Consider the following 11,220-nt stretch of genomic DNA (forward strand, 5'->3'; position numbering starts at 1 on the left):
TCAAAGCTTCTGACCTAGAAATTCGACTTGGGGAACTGTACCCCAAGGAAATATCCAAGGGAAGAAAAAGACATTTGTATGAAGACATTCCTAGTCGCACTTTTATAATATAAAAAAATGGGAAACAAACCAGCCACAGGGGACAGCTGAACAAACTCTGGCCCGTCGACACAACGGAATACTAGGTAGGATTCAAAATGACAAGTGTGAGGACAGAGGGCTCCGCAGACCTGTGTATATGAAATCATACTGAGGAAGAGAAGCAGAACACAAATAGACACACACGGATCACAACCATGAGTTACGTGTGTGTGTATCAAAGATCTAAAGAGAATTTGGCAAGGTGATTGAGCTTAATACTCATTAATTCCCGTATTCTATAAAAATTGCACTTCCATTCATAATTTGTAAAAGGATAAGGAGAAATCCCCTGAGGAAGCAGATGCTTCGTATCTTCCCGGTCACCGGTTCTGGGGCCTGGGGAAGTTCTTTTTTTGTTCTAATCTCAGTTTTCCCCAGCTGCCCCCCCCACCCCATCCCCCGACATTTCTTATTGTTTGTCCTCCAGGGAAGCTACAAAGCAGCTCTGTATCCCACATCTTCTTTGTTTAATATAATATAACTTCAGAAATAACAATTCCATTTCCCCATCCCTGCTTCACAAGCCTGCCCTGGATTCCTGGACTCAAGCATTCTGCTTCTCGTTAAGAATTTCAAACGACTCCTCTGAAAGCAGACACTGGCCATGGTCCAACCTTCAAATGAAAAGCAAACCGGCTTCTGAAGGCTGCCCCTCTCTCTCAGGGCTGCCCATCCTTGTGGCCATCCTGATAGGGGCAGGTAGAGAGAAACGATCCCCCCAAATTCCCCATTAACACCCATTCTGGATCGGAAGACCATTAAAGGGAGAGCCAGCAGCGCTACACCGCTGTCATTGTGTCAGCAATTGCCGCTGTGTCCTGGGGCAGAGCCGTGGAGGATGTAAGGCTGAACTGCTCATCTGATGGTTTGATTGACACTTTGCAGACATGGGTGGGAGAGCCGAGCCAGGGAAGCAGCAAGCTGTACAGCTCAGAAATAATGAGAGCACCCGAATCGTGAGAGAGAGAGAGAGCACGGAATAAATAAGAGAGACCTACCTGGGAGTTGAATGACTAGGGAGAGGCTTCTGTTCTCTTTCCTCTGCACCTCTTTGCCAAGGAGCTGGAGCCCGGGGCAAGGAGACAGGCAGGCCGACCAGGAAGTGGCCCCTCCAGACCCATCCTGCCGGGTGCTGAGAGTGTTTGGGGAAGAATGTGCAGAGGATGCCAGCATGAGAAAACCAAGAGCAGCAAAGCTGGATCTGTACGTGGTCTCCATACACATTTCGGACCTATTGCATGTCTCAGCTTTCATCCCTCTCCTCCATCCCCACTCCCTCTGCCACAGGTCATCCACCTGCCTTCCTTCACCTAGATTCTTGCATTAACCTCATAAGCAGTCTCTCCACCCCATCCTTGCCCCTCTTAATCTATCCTTCCGTGTTCCTGCCAGAATCCTCTCTCTAAACAGCAAATCTGAACATGTCACTCCCCTGCTGAACATTCTTTAATAGTTGCCTATTTCCCATTAGGATAAAATCGCAACTTCTTAGCTTGGCACACAAGGCAGTAGGCGTTGTGGCCTCTGTCTGCTCCTGCAGTTCTACTTCGGGTCCCTTCTCACTGTGCACTTTAGGCCCTGGCAAGGCTGAGCTGAGAGAGGTTCCAGCGTTCCCTATGATGATCCCAAATCCTTCACACACCCGCAGGCTGACTTGGATGACTTCTCTCCTATAGTGCCTTCCTACCCTGTCTTCATCTCCATGATAACAACGAGCAGAGAATACTGTATTGATAAGTGTCTGCATGTCTGCCTTCACCCTAAGCTCCTTAAGGAGAAGGGCCTTCTTTTGATTGTCATTTTTTAAGGTAATACAGACATAAGGAACAGCAATGAAAAGGTTCAAAAGAAAACACTACAAAAAGGAATTCTCCTTCCCACCCTGTCCTCAGCCATTTCCTGCTCCTCGCCACATGCAATACTGTCACTATTTTCTTTTGTATGCTTCCAGAGATGTTCTATGGGTGTACAAACATATGGTATATTCCTTTTTTTTTTAATCTCAGAAGTAACGTACTATACAGCACCTTGCTATTTCCATTCCCTATATCTTGGCTTCCACCTGAGTCATCCGGGGCTGGCACTTTCTTCCTGATGGCTGCATAGTATTCCCTGGTGTGGAGGAGGCATATGGGACAGAAAATCACCCACACGTGTTTGCTGAATAGACAGTGGGTTTCTCTGGCTGTCACAGACACCTTAGACATGTGGCTCTCTAGCCTGCTGGTATTAGGTGTTTAGGGAGGTGAGAGGTCTGTTCTGGACTCGCCCAGCAAGTTTATCAAAGGCTGACAGTGTCTTCTGTGAGTTGCTGAGGACAGTACCCTCCTTCAAGCCAGGAGGTAGGGGGTGGAATCCCCAGAGACCCTGACTTCTGCTTCCTGCCGTGCCTTTGTTTTGGGTTTGTTAAATGGCAAATATTAGGGTCAACTCTGCTCCCTCAAGACAAGAGTTCGACTACTGAGCAGTCTCCAGGGGAGGGAGGAAATAAGGAAAGTCCTGGAAATTGGGCTGAAACCTCTGAGAAAATATTAAATCATCACTTAGCCTGAGCACTGGGGATCTGCCTATGAAAGGATGCTCTCAGACCTCCCTGGGATGAGAGGAAATTCAATAAAAATGAGGGAGAAGAGGTTTTCATTGTCTTAAGGGAAAACATCCCTGAAGACGAACAATGGAATCTTCTTAATCTTGTCTTGAGGGCTTTCTACCCCAGCTCTATACAAATATGTGTGCATATTTGCACACTCATCTGACTGTGGTGCTCTAAGATATACCCAAGTGTTCATTAAGTAGCTGTATTTACATGTATGTGTATCTGAGTGGGTATATTTCCACCACTAGGCTTTTGTTTGTTTTTTATAAAATATTTATTTATTTGGCTGCATCAGGTCTTTGTTGCGCCATGCAGGACCTAGTTCCCTGACCAGGGATCGAACCCGGGCCCCCTGCATTGGGATCATGGAGTCTTAGCCACTGAACCACCAGGGAAGTCCCCTCCACCACTAGGCTTTTGGAGAAGGTCCCATTAAAGCTCAGCAGGCATTGAGGGAAATGGCAAATCAAGGAGTGTTGAGAATTGGTGCCCCAGTTCTGCTCCTAGGAGGTGAGGGTGTGTCTGGAATGGAGACTACATAGGAATCCTCTGTCAGGAATCTCCCCTTCCTCTCTCTTCCACATCTTTCTTATGCTTCATAGCCTGGATATGGGGAGATTCCTGACAGAGGAATCTGGGCTGGGGAGTTGCAGGGAGGAGTGAGAATTGGGGGCAGGAAAAGAAAAGTAGCTTTTGCATGAATTGGGCTGGCTTGACAGGTGACAAATAACAACTAAAATTCGGTAGTGTGCAGAAAGATTAACTCCAGGGGTTCAACTCTCTGGTATTGTCCAGTTTTCAGGGAGATATTGTCTTCCCCTCTCCCACCTCTGCAGATGTTGCTGTTTGTTAGGGAAGGCAGATGGGTATGGGAGTTCGGGTCCTCCCCACAATATACTGGCAGACGCAGGGTCATAGCGGCAGAGAATCAGAGGGAAGCCTGAGGGAAAGGAGGGAAGGGAAGAGAAACGGAATTCTAGACAGCAACTTCTAAGTCATCTTCAATTCCCATTTTCTGCTTGTGACCTCCAGGCTGCCCCCCAAACCAGTCTAGCCCATCTCCTGAGCATTAATGCCTACAACATTCATCTCATACTCTGCTTTCTCACTGGTTCTTTTTCTTCTGTTCTTTTTTGTTTCTGCCTTGGGCCTCCTTTCTTCCCTTGAGATCAAGAGAGAAGGAGAGGTTTGAGGGAAGCCCTTTGTGGATGGATGGTATGGTACCAGGGCCTGGTTGGAGGAGAGGCCTCAAGGCAGTGGAAGAGGGAGAAAGGCCAAAAGGAGCCAGGGAATCTTAGGTACCAAAGCCACAGGGCTCTGCTTCTTGGTGGGAGGCTTTATGGAGGTTTAGCCTGCTGGGGCTGGGAAGGAAACTCAGCTAGCTGTACCACTCCCTCCTTTCTCATCTGGCTGCTGATTTAAACAGGACTTTCATGCTTGGGATTTACTGGCCTCTTAAATCTGTGGACTAGTGTCTTTTATCAGTTCTGGAAACTGCTCAGCCATTATCTCTTTTAAAATATTTGCCTCTGCCCTATTTGTTCTTTCCTCTCTTTCTGGGATGTTAATTAAACACGTATCAGGCCTCTATCCATTGTGTCTCTTATCTTCCCTATTCCCTCCTCCCTTTTTTTCTCTCTGTACTGCATTCTGGGCAATTTCTCACTATTACCTTTTACTTTGCTAATTCTCTGTTCCACTACATTTAAGATGCTTTTAAATTAATGAGTTATGGGACTTCCCTGGTGGTCCAGTTGTTAAGACTCCACACTCCCAATGCAGGGGGCCCAGGTTCTATCCCTGGCCAGCGAACTTGGTCCCACTTGCTGCAACTAAGAGTTCACATGCTGCAACTAAATAGCCCGCAGCTAAGACCCAGCACAGCCAAATAAATAAATAAATATTTTCTTTTAAAAAGTAAAAAATAAATTAATGGGTTTCGTTTCAATTGCAGTTCCTATGGGTTTTTTCTTTTTTAGAATTTCTATTTTTTTAAAATTCGTTTTGTCACCTTACACAATTTCTTATTCCCTGTAAATATTTTCAGGCTTGTCTTTTATTTCTTTGACCACAGGAAGCATTATTTATAGTCTACATTTGTTGTTGTTGCTGTTGTTTTTCGGCCATGCTGCGTGTCTTGCAGGATCTTAGTTCCCTGACCAGGGACCGAACCCAGTCCCCCTGCAGTGAAACCTCGGCTCCTAACCACTAGACTGCCAGGGAATTCGCTATAGTCTACATCTGATCATTCTAATTGTGAAGTCTCTGCTGTTTTTTTGGTTTCTTTAAACATTTATTTATTTGACTCCACTGGGTCTTAGTTGTGGCACGTGGGATCTTCATTGTGGCATGCAAACTCTTAGTTGCAGCATGTGGGATCCAGTTCCCTGACCAGGGATGGAACCTGGGCCCCCTGCAGAGCCTTAGCCACTGGATCACCAGGGAAGTCCCCCTCAGCTGTTTCTCATTTGTCTCTTGTTTCTATGATTCTCACTCATGGAGCCATATTTTCTTGTAGGCTCCACTCTCTTCAACCAAGTTCTGGTGACTGCACTTGAACAAATTATTATTTATTATATATTGTTCCAAATAAATAGGAATAATTTGAGTATGAAGGAGCCTTTCTCTAGAGAAGAGTGTGCTTACTTCTGCCAGGCATCAGGGGCACCACCAGTCCTGAGCTATCTAAACAAGTTCTGAATCTTAGGTTCCCTGGATCACCTAGGCAATGTGAACCTGGGCTGGAGTACTTCAGTCCACCCTTACCCTGATAATGTAGCCATTTGGGGTCTCAGTGTATTGAAAAAAGGATCTTCCATTAGACTGTCCACCATGTGAAGGCACTGAGCTTGGAATTCTAACCCCCTCCCTCTTACAGGTGATTAAAATGAATGTTCAGATTTGCTAAGACAGCTGGGCTCTTTCAGGGAAAAGTGGTTTCTATGCTCTGGTTTTCTCTTCCATGTTGGCCCATTAATTCCTTACTATTTTATCAACTCTTTGGGGCTTTTAAGGTGTTTTTGATATTTTATCTAGCACTTTTAGTTGCCTTTACTGGTATAGTTGGTCCAAATAACTCAGCCTGCCATAACCAGGCTTCCAACCTCAGCTGCAGTCAGATTACTAGTACCCAAAATACATCACCCCTTCAGTATGTCCTCCATTTACACTCCCCTGTCCCCTTCCTCCTCAGATAAGAAGTGAAAAAAAAAAAAAAAAAAAGGCAATTGTCAACAAAAATGACCACCTTCCTCAGAGGACAACAAGAGTGGGAATCTCATAATAGCCACCATGAGAGTCAGATTTAGGGGTGGACCAGCCAGCCTTGGCTGAAGGGCCAGTATACATGGGACACTAAAGCATCATCATGACTGGAATAAGAAGGGAATTTTGCTGACCAGATGCCTTTTAGAGAATCACTCTATTTGTATAAAAGGAAAACTATTTTGATAAGATGCAAGTGTAGACCCCACCCCATCACCCAGGTTAACTGCCTTCACCTGAGAGTGGGTCCTACTTACTTCACAGTTTTTGTTTTAAATAATGGGGCATGCAACTGCCCACCAGAGCTGAATTGCTCAGAACAGTGAAGAAACATGGTCCTCTGTTCAACCTTCCTCTTTGCAGCACCTAATCCCTTTACATAAAGTGTTGAACAAATATTTAAAGAAAATCAGTTTTCTTTCTATAAGGATAACAAGAAACTTGCAACACTAGTTGCCTCTGGGGAATGAAGCTGAGTGGAATCTTGTTATATAGGAAAAGGCTTAGAAGAAAACACTGTACAGATAATTGCTGTCCTGAGGGGGCTCAGGGACAGACTCTGGACATAGCATCCTGCCTGCACCTAAGTTCCCAACCACAGGCAGGGTTTGGCCTTGGTAGGGTCAAAATCCACAGAAGGGCCAGAAAGCAGGTGAAAGATGGTGTGCAACACCTGGAAATGTAGGGAATATAAAGGGAGTGGGATTTCGGGACCCACTCTGGGTCTCATCTCACTGAGCAGGGTCTCATACAGAACCTTGAAATGATCCATGATGAGTTCCCAGTGACATGGAGAGTATTAGGCAACTGCTTCTGCTTCCTGCCTTCCTGCCTCATCCTTGGAACCCTCGTTCTCTCAGTCTCTCTCTCTCTCTCTCTCTCTCTCTCTCTCTGTCTCCCTTCCTCCACCTATCATATTTTTCCACCTTTATTTTCTTGATATTTGGAGGGGCAGAAGAAGGAAAGGCTTAGAAAATACATTGGGAATAGTCCAGCTGTGTTTGGAACAGACTCTCTGTGCTCCTTGCCCAGAATTCTTAAAGGAAAAGAGAAAGCCGAGATTCATGGAATAGGCTGAGAGAGGTCTGCCTGGAAACCATCCAGAAAGCTCTCTGGACACCCTGGGGGGTCTGGACAACCCTGGTTCTTATCATTGCTCCTTAATAACCTTTCGCTACATTGCATAAGGGCCCTTGCTTTATAGACATCTCACCGAATCTTCACAACAGCCCTGGGAGGTGGGCAGGGCAGGCACTTTTACCCCTATTTTGCAGATGAGGGAACTGATAGCTGGTAAGTGACAGAGCCAACATTCCAACTTCCAGCCAGGATTTCAAGCCCCAAGCCTTTCTCTACATCCAGAGACAGGCCCAACGGTCTTGCTCCAGAGCATCCTGGGTGCTGGGCTCAGCACCTATACGGAGAACGGGCAAGAATGTGGTTCATTCCATGTTGCAAACCATAGCATTCCCCACCCCATCCTCTGCAAAGACAGAGAAGGAGCATGACCCCAATGGGAAGAAATTCTAAAGCAGCCCCCTGGGGACCTTTGGAGAAGCTGTTTGATTTATTCTAGTCCCTACTGGTTTTCTGTGCCACATTTATAAACGTCAACACTGGAAATGAAGTTCCCACTGCCTCGGGAGCTGCTGGTTGTTGCTGTTGCTCACCAAGGGTTCAGATGAAGTGCTTCCCCCTCCTCTTGACTGATAGAGAGCTGAGAATAAAAGAAAAATAAAAGCCCCCTGGAGCACTGATGGGAGGAGGCAGCTTCTCAGAAAGAGAAAGAGTGGCCTCGAAAAGGCTGATACTGGTGGAGCAGAGAGGGGGTGTGTGTGTGTCTGTGTGTGTGTGTGTGTGTGTGTGTAAGGAGAAGACCCAGTGTTTAAGACCACGTGGAAAACAAATACGTTCTATTTACGTAGAGAGAAGGAAAATAGCGGTTCATTTCAGGAGCTCTGACACAAGATGAGGGAAGGAAAAGATATCCGTGAGGCTGTCTTTGTAACCTCTGGGCTTCTACTCTCCCTAAGCAGAATCTGCTATCTTCTGGGGTCGGGAAAGGGACAGAGAGGCTAGCAGAGACTTAGAGCAAGGGGGTCCTGGAGGAAAGTGGAAAGAAATGAAAGGTAAAGTTTCCCAAAGGACCACACAGATACAAGGCATTGACATTATTAACACAACCAGTGGCTGAGATTGGAGACGCCCTGTGGAACTGACATGGACACTATACAATAATACCTTCCCTTGCTGGTCTCCTAAATCTGTGATGCCCTCTGGTCTTTGAGATATGCTGGTTGGGACCAACGCCAACAGCCCTGACCAAGTGCCTGAGAAATGAAGCTGTTAACCAGGGATGGCCTCAGTGGTTCCCAAATCAACAAGCCATTTCAAAGTTGCTTTTAATTTGATTTTTTTGTACATGTGTTTTTTAAAGTACTAAACCAAATATTTCCAAATGACCATTGTTCTCTTCAAAGTCTCCCTCTTGAGAGCTTGCGTTGTTAATCCAGTGGCACTCTGTGTGCGGCCCAAATCATCTTAGAGGGCGATGTGTGAAATACTTTCAGGGCCAGTTTATAACCTGGGGCAATAAAATGTCATGTTACTTTATAGGGGGTTCCTTCTTTTCCCTTAACTTGATTTATCAGACCTGTTTCCTGGTAACTTTTGCCCCTTTTCAAGTACCAAATCCTCTGCCAAGCTGCTTTCTCAGAGTGGTCTGGCATGGTCCTTGGAGGACAAGATTGTTCAGTTATTAGCAAAAGAGAAAAACACACAAAAGGAAGAAGAATTGTTATGTTAATGCGATGGGACCCTGGGTGGGTTTTCACTTTTCACTTTCCTCGCGTGGATAGAAATGTTTGTTTGTTTGTTTTTAGTGTGGAATAAACAAAATGTGGTATATTCATACAATGGAATATTATTCAGCCTTAAAAAGGAATGAAATTCTAACACATGCTGCAATATGGATGAACCTTAAAGACATTAAGCTAAGTGAAATAAGCCAGTCACAAAAGGACAAATACTGTACGATACCACTTATATGAGGCACCCAGAGCACGCAAGTTCATAGAGACAGAAAGTAGAATGGTGGGTGCCAGCAGTCGAGGGAGGAGGGAATGGGAATTACTGTTTAATGTGTACAGAGTTCCCCTTGGGATTATTAAAATGTTCTGGACGGTGGTGATGGTTGCACAACTGTGTAAATGTACTTAATGCCACTGAACTGTATACTTGAAATGGTTAAAATGGTAAATTTAAAAATAAAAATAGGGGGCTTCCCTGGTGGCGCAGTGGTTGAGAGTCCGCCTGCAAATGCAGGGGACACGGGTACGTGGCCCGGTCCGGGAAGATCCCACATGCCACGGAGTGGCTGGGCCCATGAGCCATGGCCGCTGAGCCTGAGCGTCCGGAGCCTGTGTTCCGCAACGGGAGAAGCCACAACAGTGAGAGGCCCGCGTACCGCAAAAAAAAAAAAGAGAGAGAAAAATAAAAATAGGGAATTCCCTGGCGGTCCAGTGGTTAGGACTTGGCGCTTTCACTGCCACAGGCCCAGGTTTGATCCCTGGTCCGGGAACTAAGATCCCACAAGCTGCGTGACATGGCCAAAAAATAAAATAAATAGAATGGTAAATTTTATGTTATGTGAATTTTACCACACAAAAAAGTATGGATAACAAAATCAAGTCTACTCTCAAAAGATGAAGACTTGACATCACTAATATTCAAAAGAATTTGCTACAGGGTGAGCCAAGGTCCAAAGAGAAAGGCCCCAAATATTCTTTGCTCTGGAGCAAAACTGGAGTGCTGGGGTGAGGCTGGTGCTGGGCTCAGACTTCTGCTCTGGGACAGCTCCGGGAAGGGGCCAACTCCTCCAGGTGTTCTCTCATGTCCCATAACATCGTCCACCTGCCACGGCTGCTATAACACCTCTCCCAGTCCTGGAACATTCCACAGCCTGGGCCTCCCTGGCCTGGCCCGCTGGGGTTGGTCTGCTCCCCTGGCAGTGCAAACACGGCTACAGCAAGTCCTGGCTCTGCTGGCCAGGAGGCTGCTGAGGTGGCTTTTTAATCCTCCAGCCGTGCCATCCTCGTGGTTGCTTTTATTAGGAAATGTAATGAAAAAGGCTATGTGAAGGCCCTGCCAGAGGGGAAAAAAAAAAGCTGGTAAGATTCTGCGCCAAGTGTGGCGAGAAAAGAAAAGGGGGCAAAAGCACATTAGGAGTCAGATAATGAGATAAATGAAAGACCGCAGGGAAGACCATTTCTGCAGACTTGCAGGATGGTTGTAAAATTTTTAATTTGCTGAATTCTCCTTTTTCGTTGCCTCTGACTCTCCCCATCTCTGCCTTTCACTCTTTCTAAGCTCTGAATCTTGTCTCTGTCTTTCTCTCTTTGCCTCTCCCTTTCTCTCTTGGTTTTCCTCCCTCTGTTTCAGCTCTTGCTTTTCAGGTGTGTGTGTGTGTGTGTGTGTGTGTGTGTGTGTCCTTTCAGAACTTGGGTCGGAGGACGGTACCTTGGGCAGCGAGGCCCTGCCCAGTCAGAAGTAGCAAGAGGACAAAAAATCCCCCCCCAACCCTGCTCCCCACCACACACACACCTGCCTTCCAGGGAGCTGCTGTGATCCTGCTGAAGGGAAAGAAAGAGGGAGGCATCAAGGGAGGAAGGAGGGAGGAAATGGGACTGTGAGGAAGGACAGGAGATCAAAGACCAGGGAAGTAGGGAGGAAGAAAAAGCCTCCGCTGCTCCCGCAAATCAATTCTCAGCAATGCCCGCCCTTCCATCTGTGCTCTGAGCTGCTGAGCAGAATGCCACCTCCGTGGGATGCCAGGCCTGAACAGAAGGGTTCTGGGACACTGGCAGGCACACAGGCCAGGCTGCTAGGGACCACTGGGCCTGCGTGGCCCTGATGGGAGAGGTTCCGCTTCACCAGAATCACCCTCTCACCACCTGTAAGGCTGTAAGGATGTCCTCTCCAAAATCTAGCTTCAGTACTTGCTTTGGCGGACTTCCTCCTCCTGTTCCACACTTCTACGATGGGAGGGATTGAGGGTGGACACAATGAATAGCTTCCCCACAGGGAGCGGGGTGCCTGTGAAAGTACAGGAATGAATGGTTCAGAATGGAAGACACATTGTTAGTTATTAGGAAAATCCCTCTCCATCCTCCGTCCCTTGTTCCTTCCCCGGTAGAGACTACCTGCTCTGCTTCCCTCCC

Source organism: Delphinapterus leucas, chromosome 19 (assembly GCF_059928025.1).
Source record: "Delphinapterus leucas isolate spDelLeu-1000000601 "Yukka" chromosome 19, BTC_Dleu_Yukka2, whole genome shotgun sequence".
NCBI lineage: Eukaryota > Metazoa > Chordata > Mammalia > Artiodactyla > Monodontidae > Delphinapterus > Delphinapterus leucas.